This window comes from Erythrolamprus reginae, chromosome 2, assembly GCF_031021105.1.
Source record: "Erythrolamprus reginae isolate rEryReg1 chromosome 2, rEryReg1.hap1, whole genome shotgun sequence".
In the NCBI taxonomy this organism is placed as follows: Eukaryota; Metazoa; Chordata; class Lepidosauria; order Squamata; family Dipsadidae; genus Erythrolamprus; species Erythrolamprus reginae.
The window spans coordinates 259,788,316-259,803,741 of NC_091951.1; positions in this window are offsets into that span (position 1 = coordinate 259,788,316).

The window sequence follows — 15,426 nt, forward strand, 5'->3', positions numbered from 1 at the left end:
CAACTCCTACCCTCAAAACATCGCTACAGAGCACTGCACACCAAGACAACTAGACACAAGAACAGTTTTTTTCTGAACGCCATCACTGTCAGACTTTCTACTAAATCTGCACTTCTATTCTACTAGTTTTTCTCATCATTCCTATCACCCATTTCCTCCCATGTTGACTGTATGACTGTAACTTGTTCCTTATATCCTAAGATTTTTATTAATATTGCTTCTTCATTGCTTATTTGACCCCTATGACAATCATTAAGTGTTGTACCATATGATTCTTGACAAATGTATATTTTATTTTATGTACGCTGAGAGCATATGCACCAAGACAAATTCCTTGTGTGTCCAATCACACTTGGCCAATAAAATTCTATTCTATTCTATTCTATTCTATTCTATTCCCATCCTGTTACCTTCCAGAGCAAGGAGGGCCTGTTGATTTTCCAGCACATGACACCATTAATCATTCTTTCTGGAGAACGCTTCTAGATCTGTGCTGTGGTACCTTAGCTCCTTCCTACACCATTGATCTCTACATCCTGAGAAAGCTCTCCTATAGCCAATAGGATCAGTCTATTGAGCATAGTAGATCACCTCAAGGATCATAGTAAACACATCAAGGATCCAGCTAGAAAAATGACACATCTCAAATCGAACATTCATATAATTCTAATGCACAGTTTCCCCCTCATCTTAAATATTCCTATTACAGCTACCCATCTCTACTGCTGATGGAGTTTTCTGTACATACAGTATATTCTTTATCATGGGCTTAGGTTGTCATAGCAATGAGCCTGCAACATGTTCTTCAGTTCATTCAATGCTGCCTGAAACATTTCTGACTGGGCATGGTATGCATTAAGATTCCAGATCTATAACAAAAAGTTGACAGCAAGAATTTTGTCATAGATCTGGAATCTTAATGCACCAAAGATAATCAAATTATCTGTGATAATTTGTTAATAAACAAATTATCACAGATAATCCCCACTCGATCAAGGACCTTGGGATACTAATAACTACAGATCTAAGTGCCAAAGCCCACTGCAACAACATCGCTAAGAAGGCCTCAAGAGTTGTTAATCTAATCCTACATAGCTTCTGCTCTGGAAATCTCACACTACTTACCAGAGCTTACAAAACTTTCGCCAGACCCATCCTCGAATACAGCTCATCTGTTTGGAACCCATATCTCATCTCAGACATTAACACCCTTGAAAATGTTCAAAGATACTTCACAAGAAGAGCCCTTCATTCCTCCACTCGAAACAGAATACTCTACGAAACTAAACTTACAATCCTGGGTCTTGAAAGCTTAGAACTACAATGTCTTAAACATGATCTAAGTATTGCCCACAAGATCATATGTTGCAATGTCCTGCCTGTCAAAGACTACTTCAGCTTCAACCACAACAACACAAGAGCACACAACAGATTCAAGCTTAACATTAACCGCTCAAAACTTGACTGTAAAAAATATGACTTTAGTAATCGGGTTGTTGAAGCATGGAACTCATTACCGGACTCCGTAGTATCATCCCCTAACCCCAACATTTTACCCTTAGACTATCCACGGTTGACCTCTCCAGATTCCTAAGAGGTCAGTAAGGGGCGTACATAAGCGCACTAGAGTGCCTTCCATCCCCTGTCCTATGGTCTCTCCTATATCTCGTATTTCTTCTCTACTATATCGTCTATAACCTTCATTGTGTATTATTGTGTATTGGACAAAATAAATAAATAAATAATAAATTAATAAATAAAAATTAAAACTATATACCAATAGAGGACCATGATTCCAATGCACGTACGTCAACCCAAGGAAGGAGCATTCGGTAGATCAACTCTAAAATACTTGCTAATTTCTATTCCAAAATTGGGACAGGGAGACTTTCTTGAAGCCAAAGTGCTTGAAGTTACTAGTTGCAAAGCTTCAAGAAGAATAAACAATATTCAATGCAAGCTCTTTAATGACCACATACGGTAATATCCAGTCTCAGCAGACTGCTGCTGGAACTCTGCAGGAAAATGACAAATGGATGCAGTTTAATATTTTGTTTGAATATGTTCCCTGTCCCCTTTTTAAAAAGTTATTTGGGATGCAATCATGAGAGGATGATTTCCTTGTTCAGACCCTATCATCGCCTACACGATTGTTTGCCCAGTGGTCAACATGATTAATTGAACCCATTTCTCCATACTCATTCATAAGAGACTTTCAAAACAGGTGACCGCCTTTCTATTTTTCCTGCATGCCATCGAGATCCATGGACAGAAGTTCCAAAGAACACCCCAGCAATAACAAAGTGGCCTTTCTAAATTTAGGCATTCATAAATCTTAAAAGACGCCAGCTTCTTTTAAATCCCTCCTTCCTCTCTTCCAAATTTCAGGTATTCTTGACAGAAGCAATCAAGGAGGAAAGCCAAAAATAGGGATCGCTTGGGCTATTGTTCCAAAACGGCTTCTGAATCGGAGGAAAAACACAATGGAAATTAATTGAGCAGCTGGAAGTGAAAATGAAGTAACATCAATGGTGGAGCTTAACAAATCAGTATGTACTGCAGACCATCAACAAATAGTCACAACAAATTTGGGGCGTCAAAGATTTTCCATTTCCCAAGGTCTGTTATTTGGGCTTGCATAAATAAAAAATAAAGCAAAAAAAAAATGCTAAAGTTGCTAGGAGCACCAGCAAAAAGTCTGGAAATAAAGGCAAGAGATGCTGCAGAAAGTGGGTTTCCTTGTCACATTGCCTGATGCTTATAGGGTGGGAAAGTTCTTTTATTTTAAGTTTTGGTTGGCAAGAATTATGTCCTCAATTTATAACTTTGTGGGCAAGAATTATTTATTTATTTATTTTATTTATTTATTAAATTTGTATGCCGCCCCTCTCCGCAGACTCGGGGCGACTCACAGCAACAATAGAAAACAATATACAATACAAATCTAATATTACAAAGTTAAAAACCCATAATTTAAAAAACATGCACACAACATACCATATATAAACTATATAGGCCTGGGGAAGGTGTCTCAGTTCCCCCATGCCTGACAGCAGAGGTGGGTTTTAAGAAGTTTATGAAAGGTAAGGAGCGTGGGGGCAATCCTAATCTCTGGGGGAAACTGGTTCCAGAGGGTCGGGGCCACCACAGAGAAGGCTCTTCTCCTGGGTCCCACCAGACAACATTGTTTAGTCGACAGGACCCAGAGAAGGCCAACTCTGTGGGATCTGGCTGGTCACTGGGATTCATGCGGCAGAAGGCGGTCCAGGAGATATTCTGGTCCGATGCCATGAAGGGCTTTATAGGTCATAACCAACACTTTGAATTATGACCGGAAACTGATCGGCAACCAATGCAGATTGCGGAGTGTTGGTATAACATGGGCATACCTGGGGAAGCCCATGATTGCTCTCGCAGCTGCATTCTGCATGATCTGAAGTTTCTGAACACTTTTCAAAGGTAGCCCCATGTAGAGAGCATTACAGTAGTCGAATCTCGAGGTGATGAGGGCATGAGTGACTGTGAGCAGTTTGAGTGACTGTCAGCAGAGAACAATTATGTCCTCATTTAGTGACTCTTCAATGTTACAACGGCACTGAAAAAAGTGACTTGTGACCATTTTCACTCGTATGACCACTGCAGCATGTTGATTTTGATCACATGATCAAAATTCAGATGCTTGGTAACTCTTTCCTATTTATCATCACCTTTGGGAACCCTCTGAAAAGCAATGTCAAATGGGGAAGCCAGGTTCACTTAACAATCATGTTATAACTTAACAACTGCAGTGATAAACTTAACAACTGTGGCAAGAATGTTGTAAAATGGGCCAAAATTCACTTAATAGCTTTCTTGCTTACCAACAGAAATTTTGGGTTAGTTGAAGTCATAAGTCAAGAACTACCTGTATTTCAGCCCAAAATGCATTATAAATTATATTTTAAATTTTTGTCCAAAGATTCCAACATTCTCTTCATACACTTGCTTCTTCTATCCCTAAGGAAAAGTAGTGGAGGGTATGATAGAGAGCATTTTAACAAAACTGCATCAATTTGGTTTGGTGGCAGCAGATAGAAAGTCCATACAGAGAGTGGTAAGGACAACAGAGAAGATTATAGAAAGCTCACTTCCTCTTATTCAGGATAATTCTTATAAGCGCTATGTGCTTAGAGTGCAAAGCACTGTGAGAGGCCCCACACACCCACTCCACAGTCTGTTACAGTCTTGCTCCCCTTTGGAAGGAGGTTTCAAAATATTTCTAGTAGGACTGCCAGATTCTGTAACAACTTTGTTCCCTATTCCATCTGTCCGATAAACTCACAAAATTCATTTTTCTTGCCATGTACCCAGTGAAGGGCTACCCAGTTTTTACTACCACACTGTGGGCGTGGCTTATGCAGGATGCCCTGCATTTTCTTTCAACATTTTTCAGTGCAAATTGGGTGCTCTGGGATGGAGCTCCATTTTCACTACCCTATTGCGTTCCCCCCCCCAATCCGGACAGCAGCCCACCCCTGCATGTACATGCATATATCTGAACTGTGTCATATAATATAGGTGAGTATATGCATAAGAAATATCTTTTGAGAGCTGAATGCAATGAAATTTTATTTTAATATATGCTGATTAAGGTACATTTAAAGTGACAATAAAGGTTTTGTTCTATTCTGTTCCATGCTTCTGAAAAATTGAAAAATTATATGACTTGAAAGGTATACCCAAAGAATCAGACCAAAGAAAATCTTGTGGATCAGTCACTAGCCATTATTTCTCTTTTTTTTGCACACTTTTTTTCTTTCTCTAATTTCTATTTCTTCCTTTAGCATGTCAATCTTCAATCTTCTTATTTCTATGAGGTCTGTCTGCTCGATACTTTCTTCTTTTCAAGAGACCCTCCCATCGATTGTTTCATATTACCTTTACACTCCGACAGGGTTTGTATCTTTGTTTGAAATGGGGATTATAAAAGGAAAGAAATGGGAGGAAGGAGGAGAGAGGGAACACGTCTGTTCAGTCACGCTGCCTTGGTTGTTCCCAGACATCACTTTGAGCTACCCAGATCTTCAGAGCTACAGATGGTTTAATATGGAATTCTCAGCAACCTGTGAAAAATGTTCAGGTATACTCAGTGCCTCGTATGCAAGTGTTCAGTCTACCTTTAGTGAAGTGGAAAGATGCCATTTGCTGCTGCATAATTTGACAGATTCTTTTAGATTGCAAGATACTGCTTACAAAACAGAGATGGCATGTGAGGAGGGGGGTATTTTTCCTATGCATCTGTACCACAGAGCAGCTTCAACATTACCACATTCTCTACTAGCAGAGGATAAAATCCAATCTCTCTAATATAATGAAAAACAGGGTGGTTTTTTTTTACCCAACTCAGTATACCTGGATTTTTTATTTATTTATTTATTTTGTCCAATACACAATGAGGGTTTTAGTGGGTATACACATAGTAAAATACATGATGAAGGTTATAGAGGAGATACTCATAGTAAAATATATCTAAGAAATAATAGAAAAGAAGATATAGTAATAGAACATATCAATGAAAGAATAGAAGAAGAGATATAGGAATAGAAGAAAGGTATAGGAGATATAGGAGAGCAATAGGACAGAGGACGGAAGGCACTCTAGTGCACTTTTACTCGCCCCTAACTGACCTCTTAGGAATCTGGATAGGTCAACCATAGATAATCTAAGGGTAAAGTGTTGGGGGTTTGGGGATGACACTATGGAGTCCGGTAATGAGTTCCACGCTTCGACAACTCGGTTACTGAAGTCATATTTTTTACAGTCAAGTTTGGAGCAGTTAATATTAAGTTTGTATCTACATGTCTTTTGCCCAAACGTTAGGCATTATGAAGCGACAAAATCCTGTTCCAATTTGGCCGTCTTTCTATTTGAAGCCCCTGTAATTTATTAAATTAATTAAGTAATGGGGCAGCAAACAAGCTAAATCCATATCACCAAACAAGAGGTACAGGAAGTCATCTTAAATTAAATCAGACCACTACTCCACCCAAGTCCCTTTTTGTTATATTGGTAACAACTCCCAGAATATATTCATTTTCTATCCAAGTATAAAACTTCATCCAGTAATTTATTAAATTAATTAAGTAATGGGGCAACAAACAAGCTAAATAGGGACAAAAATGCCAGGCAAGCAAAGCATGAAGTTAATCTATGAGGGTCCAGGAAATCTTTTTTTCTGTGAGACAGTTCTTAAGTGATGTTTGCCCCATTTTACAAACTTTCTTGCTGTAGCTGTTAAGTTCATACTAGCTGTGAAGTGAATGTGGCTTCCCCATTGACTTGTCAGAAGGTTGTAAAACCTGATCACATGGTCCAGCAGAGGGGGACTTCAGCCAGTTTGCACCAATTCAAGCGAAACTGTTGTTAAATTTTTGCACAGTTTGGAGAACTGGCTAGATGCACCATTGGCTGGCCCCACTCCACCTGCCCCACCCCACCCACTCATTCCTTATCTCACCTCTCCTGCTTGGGCAATACCTAGAGCAGGGGTGGGCAATTAATTTTGCCATGGTGCGGCATGAGAAATTGGGTTGGTTTTAGAGGGCCGGACTAATATAATTAACTCAGTTCTACCCAATACTGTAAAAACCCAGACCCTGACCTGACCTAAACACCCAGACCCACTCTACAGACCCTAATTGTTTGCTTTACGGCAACATGGTGCACCACAGTCACAGTGCTGGAGTGTTTGCGTGGATTCTGTGCTCGGCTGCTCTCGGTAGGAGGTCGGGGTCCATTCCAGTGCAAGGATGAAAGAGCTCACCACGTCTGCTGGGACTCCTCCGGTTCCTGCTCTCCTCATGATTCATCAGACACAGTGAGCTCTTTCATCCTCACACTGGAGCACACCCTGACCTCCGCGGACCAGTTACAGATAGCGGGTGGGCTAGTTACAGACAGTGAGCGGGCCTTATGTGGCCCACAGGCCGCCCCTTGCCCAGGTCTAGCCTAGAGTCATGCTCGTACGGTATCGGGTTGCTACCGATATGGGCCCCACCATAGCTACGTTTCCACGGCATGCACATGCACGCATCCAAGGGAGATTTTGCTCCTGGGCATGTGCATATTAGGGGTGGGGCCAGCCAATAGTGCAATTAGTCAGTTCTCCACACTGTGCAAAAATTTAACAACAGGTTTGCCTGAACTGATGCAAACTGGCTGAATCCCAGCTCTGCTGGGACCATGTGATCAGGTTTTACAAAAGGGTTTAGAAAAGGGTAACTTTGTTTTTTTTTAATATATATGTAATTGTTGCTTTAGCACAAACAGGAGATTGTTCTGATGCAGATTTCAACTAGGAAATCTAGAGGTAGACTCTGTCGCTAGTGGATATATTATTAGTAGTGTTGGGCATGAAGTTCGGGTGATTTCGCCGAACCCAAACCCGAAAACGAACTTTTGCTTGCAGCAAGCCACTGTGGCATCCTTTTCTGTAAAAATAAACAAGGAGCTGGGGAATTCCCCACCTCCTTTTGCTTCCTTTTATTTTTACAGAAAAGGATGTTGCCGCGGTGCTGCAAGCAAAAGGAGGTGGGAAATCCCATGAAGGGATTCTGGGGGCGAGGGCTTTGATGTCACGGAGACTCCTCCCTCCCCGTTTCGGCCAGGAAGTAGCCTCCGTGATGTCAAAGCCCCACCCCCAGAATCCCTTCGTGGGATTTCCCATCTCCTTTTGCTTGCAGCGCCGCAGGTTTGGTTAGCCCAACACTACTTATTAGCTATTCCCCTCCTTCCCTCTACAGAAGTATTACTAAGGCTATACTTTTCAGGTGTTTATAATCTTGGTGGGATGGCAGTTCCTGTTCCATTTCATCCCCATTTTCTTCCATAAGCAGCTGTTTCTAGATACTGCCAGGTCCAAGGACAAATTGAACTTGCTGCTAATGTCCAATTTCCTTGCAGCTCACTTGTCACCAGATGTTCTACCCCACTTCATTTTCCATCCTTTCTCCTTGCTTCCAATCTTTCAGACTATTTTGGGGGCACAGGTTTAGCATTCTTTAGAAGAGTACTAGATCTTATATATATATTTCTAGTGGATCTCTTTTATTTTCATATCAGCACCCCTATCATATTAATAGCTTATCAGTCTGTGTTCATCTTTCCCTTTCAGCAGCAGAGGGGGTGGCAGAGGGGATGGTTTGGTGTGCATGCCAGCTGCTTTCACAAATGGAACTTCATAAGCTCATCTGCCACTTGCGGGCCAGTTGCCAACGGGCCGCGGACTAGATCCATCTGGGATTGGGAATCCCTGAGATGGCATATTAAATACATCCATGTGGTTGTGTCACTCTGCTTTTTAACTTATGCAAGGGGGAAAGTTGTTAGTTGATGTGGTGTTAATTCTGATGAATATACCTTTAAAAGTAGAAATCCATGTATGTTTGTATACATACAAACGGAGAGGGGCGGCATACAAATCTAATAAATAAATAAATGTATGTGTGAAGTTTTAATTAAAATCTATCTACATATTTTGCCTTCCTATTCTTTAAAATAAATCCTATTTTTTTAAAAAAGAAGTTGAATCTTTTTTTTCCTAGTAGCCCATTGAAAGCCGTCTAGTCCCCTTTTTGAAATATCCCTAGCCTAGTACAATTTTTTCTTAATACAATTCTTCATCACCTTCCCTAATACTGAACTCAGTTATAGTAGATACGGAAGAAACAGAGGCAATACAGGGACACTGCAAAAAAAAAAATGGAATGCCAGCAAAATCTGGAAAACCCAGAGGTTACCAGCAGCACATTTATTTTTATCTTATTTCATTTACTTAATAAGGCATGACGAGATGTAATGGGCTGTGAGAATAGCCTTGGGAGGAAGGCGAAAAAGCTGCAGCATAGACAATAGTCTGAGGAAAAGAAAAATCTCAATCCAAAGGAAAGATGCAGATGGGAAAAAAGTATATCAGAAGAGACATACCTAGTTTTGTAGAAAGTAAAGTGAGGGGAGAGGTGCTTTGCTTTCAGACCTGCAAGATTTTGGTGCTATGACTTTACAATCAATGTAGAGTTGAGATCCATGGTCTGTTCGTTTATTTATTTGCTTCCTTGTTTGCTTATTTTTTTATTATTTTAATGGCCCTGTAATCCCTTGCATCGGGGTGGAATCAGGATGACTGAATGGAGCCAAGAGTTTACTGGCCGGATGCCCTTCCCGATGTCCAGTGAAGGGCTGCAAAAAAATTTACTACCACTCTGTGGACATGGCTTATTGTGTGGATGAGGTTTGATGGTCATGTGACCAGGTGGGACTGGCTTGACAATCAGTTTCCTGCCACTCCCATTTTAATCCCGGCCATCTCATTTTTTTCTGGTCTGCCAGAGGAGCCTTTCGGTGATGCTTAAGGAGGTTTTGGCAGTCCAGAGCTAACAAAGCGTTTTCCTTTCTCTGGGAGCCTGGAGAGGGAATAAACCACTTCACTGTGGTGATTCCCTTATGCTGCCTCCCACACACCCGGCACAAGATTGCCTCCCAGAGCATCTGGGCACAGAAAGGCAAAAAGGGGCACTTCACCCTGGCCGAATCAACTCATCTTCAGCCAAACTGAGGAGTCACCACAATGAAGGAAAGGCGCCGGCTACAAAGTGAGAGAGCAAGCGAGAGGAGAGGGGAACCCTTCAGCATGGGAAGGAAGAGGAAGCAGGTAGTAGTAGCAGCAGCAGCAGTCACCTTTCGGTCAAAGGAGCAGGAGGTTCCTCCCTCTCACCCGCCCCGGTTTCTCTCTCTGGTGCTGTGTATGGGAGGCAGCCTCGGGCTGGGTGTATGGGCCACCTCAGAGTCCCTTAAAGCCTTAAAGTTTTGGAATTTTTTGATTCCCCTCCCCTCACGTTCTTCCTTTGGTAGCCACTGTCCTCCTCCTCTTCTTCCTCCTCCTCCCACCCAAATTCCGAGCTTTTATTTCTTTCGTAATGGTTTTGCATGCATTATTTGCTTTTACATTGATTCCTATGGGAAAAATTGCTTCTACTTCCAAACTTTTCTACTTAAGAACCTGGTCATAGAACGAATTAAGTTCTTAAGTAGAGGTACCACTGCGTGTGTATATATATACTGTATATATATGTGTATCACATGTTTTTGCTGAATCTTTAAAATTAAGGGAGACTAGGATAGCAGCATTTCAGCCTTGTTCTGGCCTCATCAGCTAGTCATACCCTTTTTCCAACAGAAAAAAACATGTGCGTGTGTGTATATACTTTTTAAAGTTCAGATTCCATTGCTGACAAAACATTTTTGAGAAAAGTAATGATTCGTGTTTAGAAGGAAAAAAAGAACATCCATTTTGCTGAAAACAGGTGTGAAATTAAATTTCAAACTGTGGTTAGAGTGTGAACCTTGGGAGGGAGGAAAACTAAGGTAAAACAGGAAAGGAAGCATTTAACCACAGATGAATGCTCGAATTGGTTAAGAAACAGATAATTACAAATCCAAAATACTTGGCATGTCCTTGTTTTGTTAATAGGTTAATATTGTAATTTAAAGTTATTTAATATTGTAATTTAATATTGTAATTAAAAGGATTTAGGGGTAATGATTTCTGACAGTCTCAAAATGGGTGAACAGTGCAGTCAGGCGGTAGGGAAAGCAAGTAGGATGCTTGGCTGCATAGCTAGAGGTATAACAAGCAGGAAGAGGGAGATTATGATCCCGCTATATAGAATGCTGGTGAGACCACATTTGGAATACTGTGTTCAGTTCTGGAGACCTCACTTACAAAAAGATATTGACAAAATTGAACGGGTCCAAAGACGGGCTACAAGAATGGTGGAAGGCCTTAAGCATAAAATGTATCAGGAAAGACTTAATGAACTCAATCTGTATAGTCTGGAGGACAGAAGGAAAAGGGGGGACATGATCGAAACATTTAAATATATTAAAGGGTTCAATAAGGTTCAGGAGGGAAGTGTTTTTAATAGGAAAGTGAACACAAGAACAAGGGGACACAATCTGAAGTTAGTTGGGGGAAAGATCAAAAGCAACATGAGAAAATATTATTTTACTGAAAGAGTAGTAGATCCTTGGAACAAACTTCCAGCAGACGTGGTAGATAAATCCACAGTAACTGAATTTAAACATGCCTGGGATAAACATATATCCATCCTAAGATAAAATACAGAAAATAGTATAAGGGCACACTAGATGGACCATGAGGTCTTTTTCTGCCGTCAGACTTCTATGTTTCTATGTAAAGTAAATTACAATGCTAACATATAAATTGTGGCTAGTAGCTAGGAAAGATACGTGAACTACTTGATCAGAAGATGCATTTTTGAAATGCCTAAGATACCAAAATCTTGAACGGAAGGACAAGTTAAGGACGGAACAGTAAATAAAGTAATTTTAAAAAGTAAAATGGGCTAATCTTTCCCAACTGAAATAGATATACTAAAACACCTGAAGGGCTGAATAAAAATATGGCTTGATATATTGCTGCAGTTCTATAAATGGTGAGAATAAATAGAATATTGAATAAACACTATCAGATGTCACATGAGAAGACAAGCTTATTCAGCTAGAGGACATATTAACAATGAAAAAAGGCTGATGGCATTTGCTCAAAGTAAAATAAGGAAAAGCAAAGAAAATAAGTCAGTGAGAAATATAAACATCAACACAAGACCTCATTCCATCATAATAGCACCAATGGTTTTCTCTAGTCTCAGAACTCCAATGTAAGACCACAACTGTGCTAGTATCGCTTCATTCCATAGGCTGAAGTCTCCTGGCATCACTCATTCTTCAGAAGGGCAGCACTGGTGGCTCTTTTGTTAACAGGGATCCACCATTGTCCTACTGCAATTACAAACTATGCTTCATTCTGTAGATTTGTCTAAACCGCTTCTTATTCACAGCATTTGAAAATTATTTGTAAAAGATGTAGTCCATTTTTAAAATAAACTATACTCATGGGAAATAACATGCCACAAAAACTTGAATTACCTGCTTATCAAGGTGAAAATACTGCTTACCAAGGAAAGTGCATTAAGGAGCAGTGTATAAGCATACAGGTAGTCCTCAACTTACAACAGTTCATTTAGTGACCGTTCAAAGTTACAACAGCACTGAAAAAAGTGGCTTATGACAGTTTTTCACACAAATGTTGCAGCATCCCTATGGATACCTGATCAAAATTTGGATGCTTGGCAGATAGTTCATATTTATGACAGTTGAAATGTCCTGGGGCCGTGTGATCATCTTTTGCAAACTTCTGACGAGCAAAGTCAATGCAGAAGACAGGTTCACTTAACAACACGTGTTACTAACTCAACCAATGCTATTAATAGGATGTTAAATATACGATGGATAATTACTAAGGAAATGGCAGTATTCGTTAAAAGCAATGTGATGGGAGAAATTAGAGAAATAAAACAAGCAGCGATAGAAAGCGCTCAGGCAGTAATAGTCTTGGGTTGGAAGGATGCGACGAAATGGACAATGCAAAATTGGTGGACCATATTCAATTTAAGATTGTGGATAAAAGGATGAATTCGGTTAATGAAACTGACTTGCGACAACCAATGGGACGATGGGTAAGACGATATATGGCGAGTAGAATCCGAGACCAAGCTACAAGGAATAAATTGGAATCACTCTATAATATGTAAACAGATATTTTGCTCTTGAGTTAAAATGGTATATACAAGAAACACCCCTGATTTGGTGGTGGGGTGTGAATGCTTGTCTGGTGGTGGGCACCAATCACAAAGCACTTGTTGTATGTTGTGTGTGGGTTCATATTTTAAAAAATCAATAAAAAATTTAATTTTTTTTTTTAAAAAAACTAACTCAACCAATGCAGTGATTCACTTAATAGCTATGGCAGGAAAGGTCATAAAATGGGACGCAATACACTTAACAAATGTCTCACTCAGCAACAGAAATTTTAGGCTCAGTAGTGGTCCTAAGTCAAGGACTACATGTACCTTGCTTTATTGTGCTTTATTTTATGGCACTTTGCAGATACTGCAGGGTTTTTTTTATAACACTCTCCGCCAGCAAAATGTTTATGACTTGCTGAAGGCTTATATGATTAGCATTTTTTAGCAATAAAGTATTTTTAATTACGGTATGTATATTCAGGGTGGGGAGGGGTTTTAGATTTAATGCTTTGCACATTTAATAGACAACAATACAGTGTAAACCTCACTTTTATATGCACTGGGAAACCGAAAAATATGACTGGCTTTATTGCAATATTCACTTTATTGCAGTGGTCTGTAATCAAACCAGCAATATCTCTGAGATAGTCTGTATATTATGTGCTGTATACCCATGCAGCACGTGCAGACGTAGTTTTTTTTAAATGATTGACAAATGAGGTACAATAGAATATTCAGAAAAATATGTGGCACTGACATAGACCATGTTTAGAAATCAATGCGCTATATTCCACTGTGGAGGCTGGTGATAGATGTGAGCTGCTGCTGCAACTCTATAAAGAAGCAGGATTTCTCCATCTACATGTTGAGAAAACAGGACTTTCTACTCTCAAGAGTCTTTTTTCTGTGTATGGTTCGCTTCCTAAACAAGATGGCTAAAATTCCTCAAAGACCAGAGTGGCTATCTTGTAGCAGCTCCACATTGACGTGCAATGAGAAACAACAAAACACCACTCTGGAATGTTTGCTCCCAGTTGCAAAATAGGGATTAAATCCAGCCAAAATAAATGCAGGAGCAGCTACTAAATGACAGATGTCATTCACCTGAGAATTTTACCTCATGGATTCAGGGGTCAAAGGACTGGATTTCCATAATTACTTTTAATTGAGCATTAATGACTAATTAACCTGCCACCTGTATGGCAATTCTTCGGTAATTATTGGATCTGATGGGCTTTGCCAGCTGAACAGGAGACATTTTAAGATTTTGGGGGCCTTTCATAAATCTACACTATATTGAGTCCAGGATCATTTATTACAATGTCCATCAGAATAGAATAGAATAGAATAGAATAGAATAGAGTAGAGTAGAGTAGAGTAGAGTAGAGTAGAATAGGGTAGGGTAGGGTAGGGTAGGGTTGGGTAGGGTGCGGTAGGGTACGGTAGGGTAGGGTACGGTAGGGTAGGGTACGGTAGGGTACGGTAGGGTAAGGTAGGGTTTAATTGAATTGAATTTGATTGGCCAAGTGTGATTGGACACACAAGGAATTTATCTTGGGGCATATGCTCTCATTGTACATTTAAAAAAATGTAAGTTCATCAATAATTATAACATACAACACCTAATGATAATCTGGGTACAAATAAGCAATTAGATCATGTTAGGAACCAGTCAATATAAATCGTGAGGATGCAAGCAAAAAAGTTACAGTCATACAGTCATTTGTGGGAGGAGATGAGTGATGGGAATGATGAGAAGATTAATAGAAACATAGAAGATTGATAGCAGAAAAAGACCTCATGGTCCATCTAGTCTGCCCTTATACTATTTCCTGTATTATATCTTAGGATGGCTATATGTTTATCTCAGGCATTTTTAAATTCAGTTACTGTGGATTTACCAACTATGTCTGCTGAAAATTTGTTCCAAGCATCTACTACTCTTTCAGTAAAATAATATTTTCTCGCGTTGCTTCTGATCTTTCCCCCAACTAATCTGATTGTGCCCCCTTGCTCTTGTGTTCACTTTCCTATTAAAAACACTTCCCTCCTGAACCTTATTTAACCCTTTAACATATTTAAATGTTTCTATCATCTCACCCCTTAATAGTAGTTAATCTTAAAAAATTGTTTAAAAATTGCTGAAAAATACCTGTGTTTAATTCACTTCCTTTCTATCCTCTAATTAATGGGAAATTTCTCATTTCAAGAAAAAAAAAATATCCATTGTTTAATATAATGAGCATTGTTGCATTTTTTCCTAGTGTTCCTGACTTGAAGTTTAAATTATTTACAATGTGTAAGCTGTTCAAATGGACAGGGGGAGATAAAAATCAAAGTAGAGAGCAATAAACAAAGGATTTTTAATGGACATTCTAAGTAAGTTCTGGATTCTGTCAGATTTCAATTTTAAGAGCTATTCTCTTCCATCTTGGACTAAATATTATTGTAGGAAGCAGTGATTCAGCCACAATTACTGGATAAAACCGATGCACTATTTCAAGGAAAAATGATTTCCTCATATGTCTCCCCGCAGATTACCTTCATTAAATCATTAATCAGCTTGCTATAAATGTCAATAACTCCAATCTCACATCCCTCCAAAATAGACACAAGTCTCTTTTTAAATCTTTGAGTTTGTTTTTCAGATAAAGGCCAAGTTTTTGCAAGACAGAAGAAAAGTGAGAGAAAGGTGGGAGAAGGGGCAAAAATTGCATGAAATGGCTCCCTATATCTATAAGTTTCAAGTTTCAAGTTTTATTGGATTTATATGCCGCCCCTC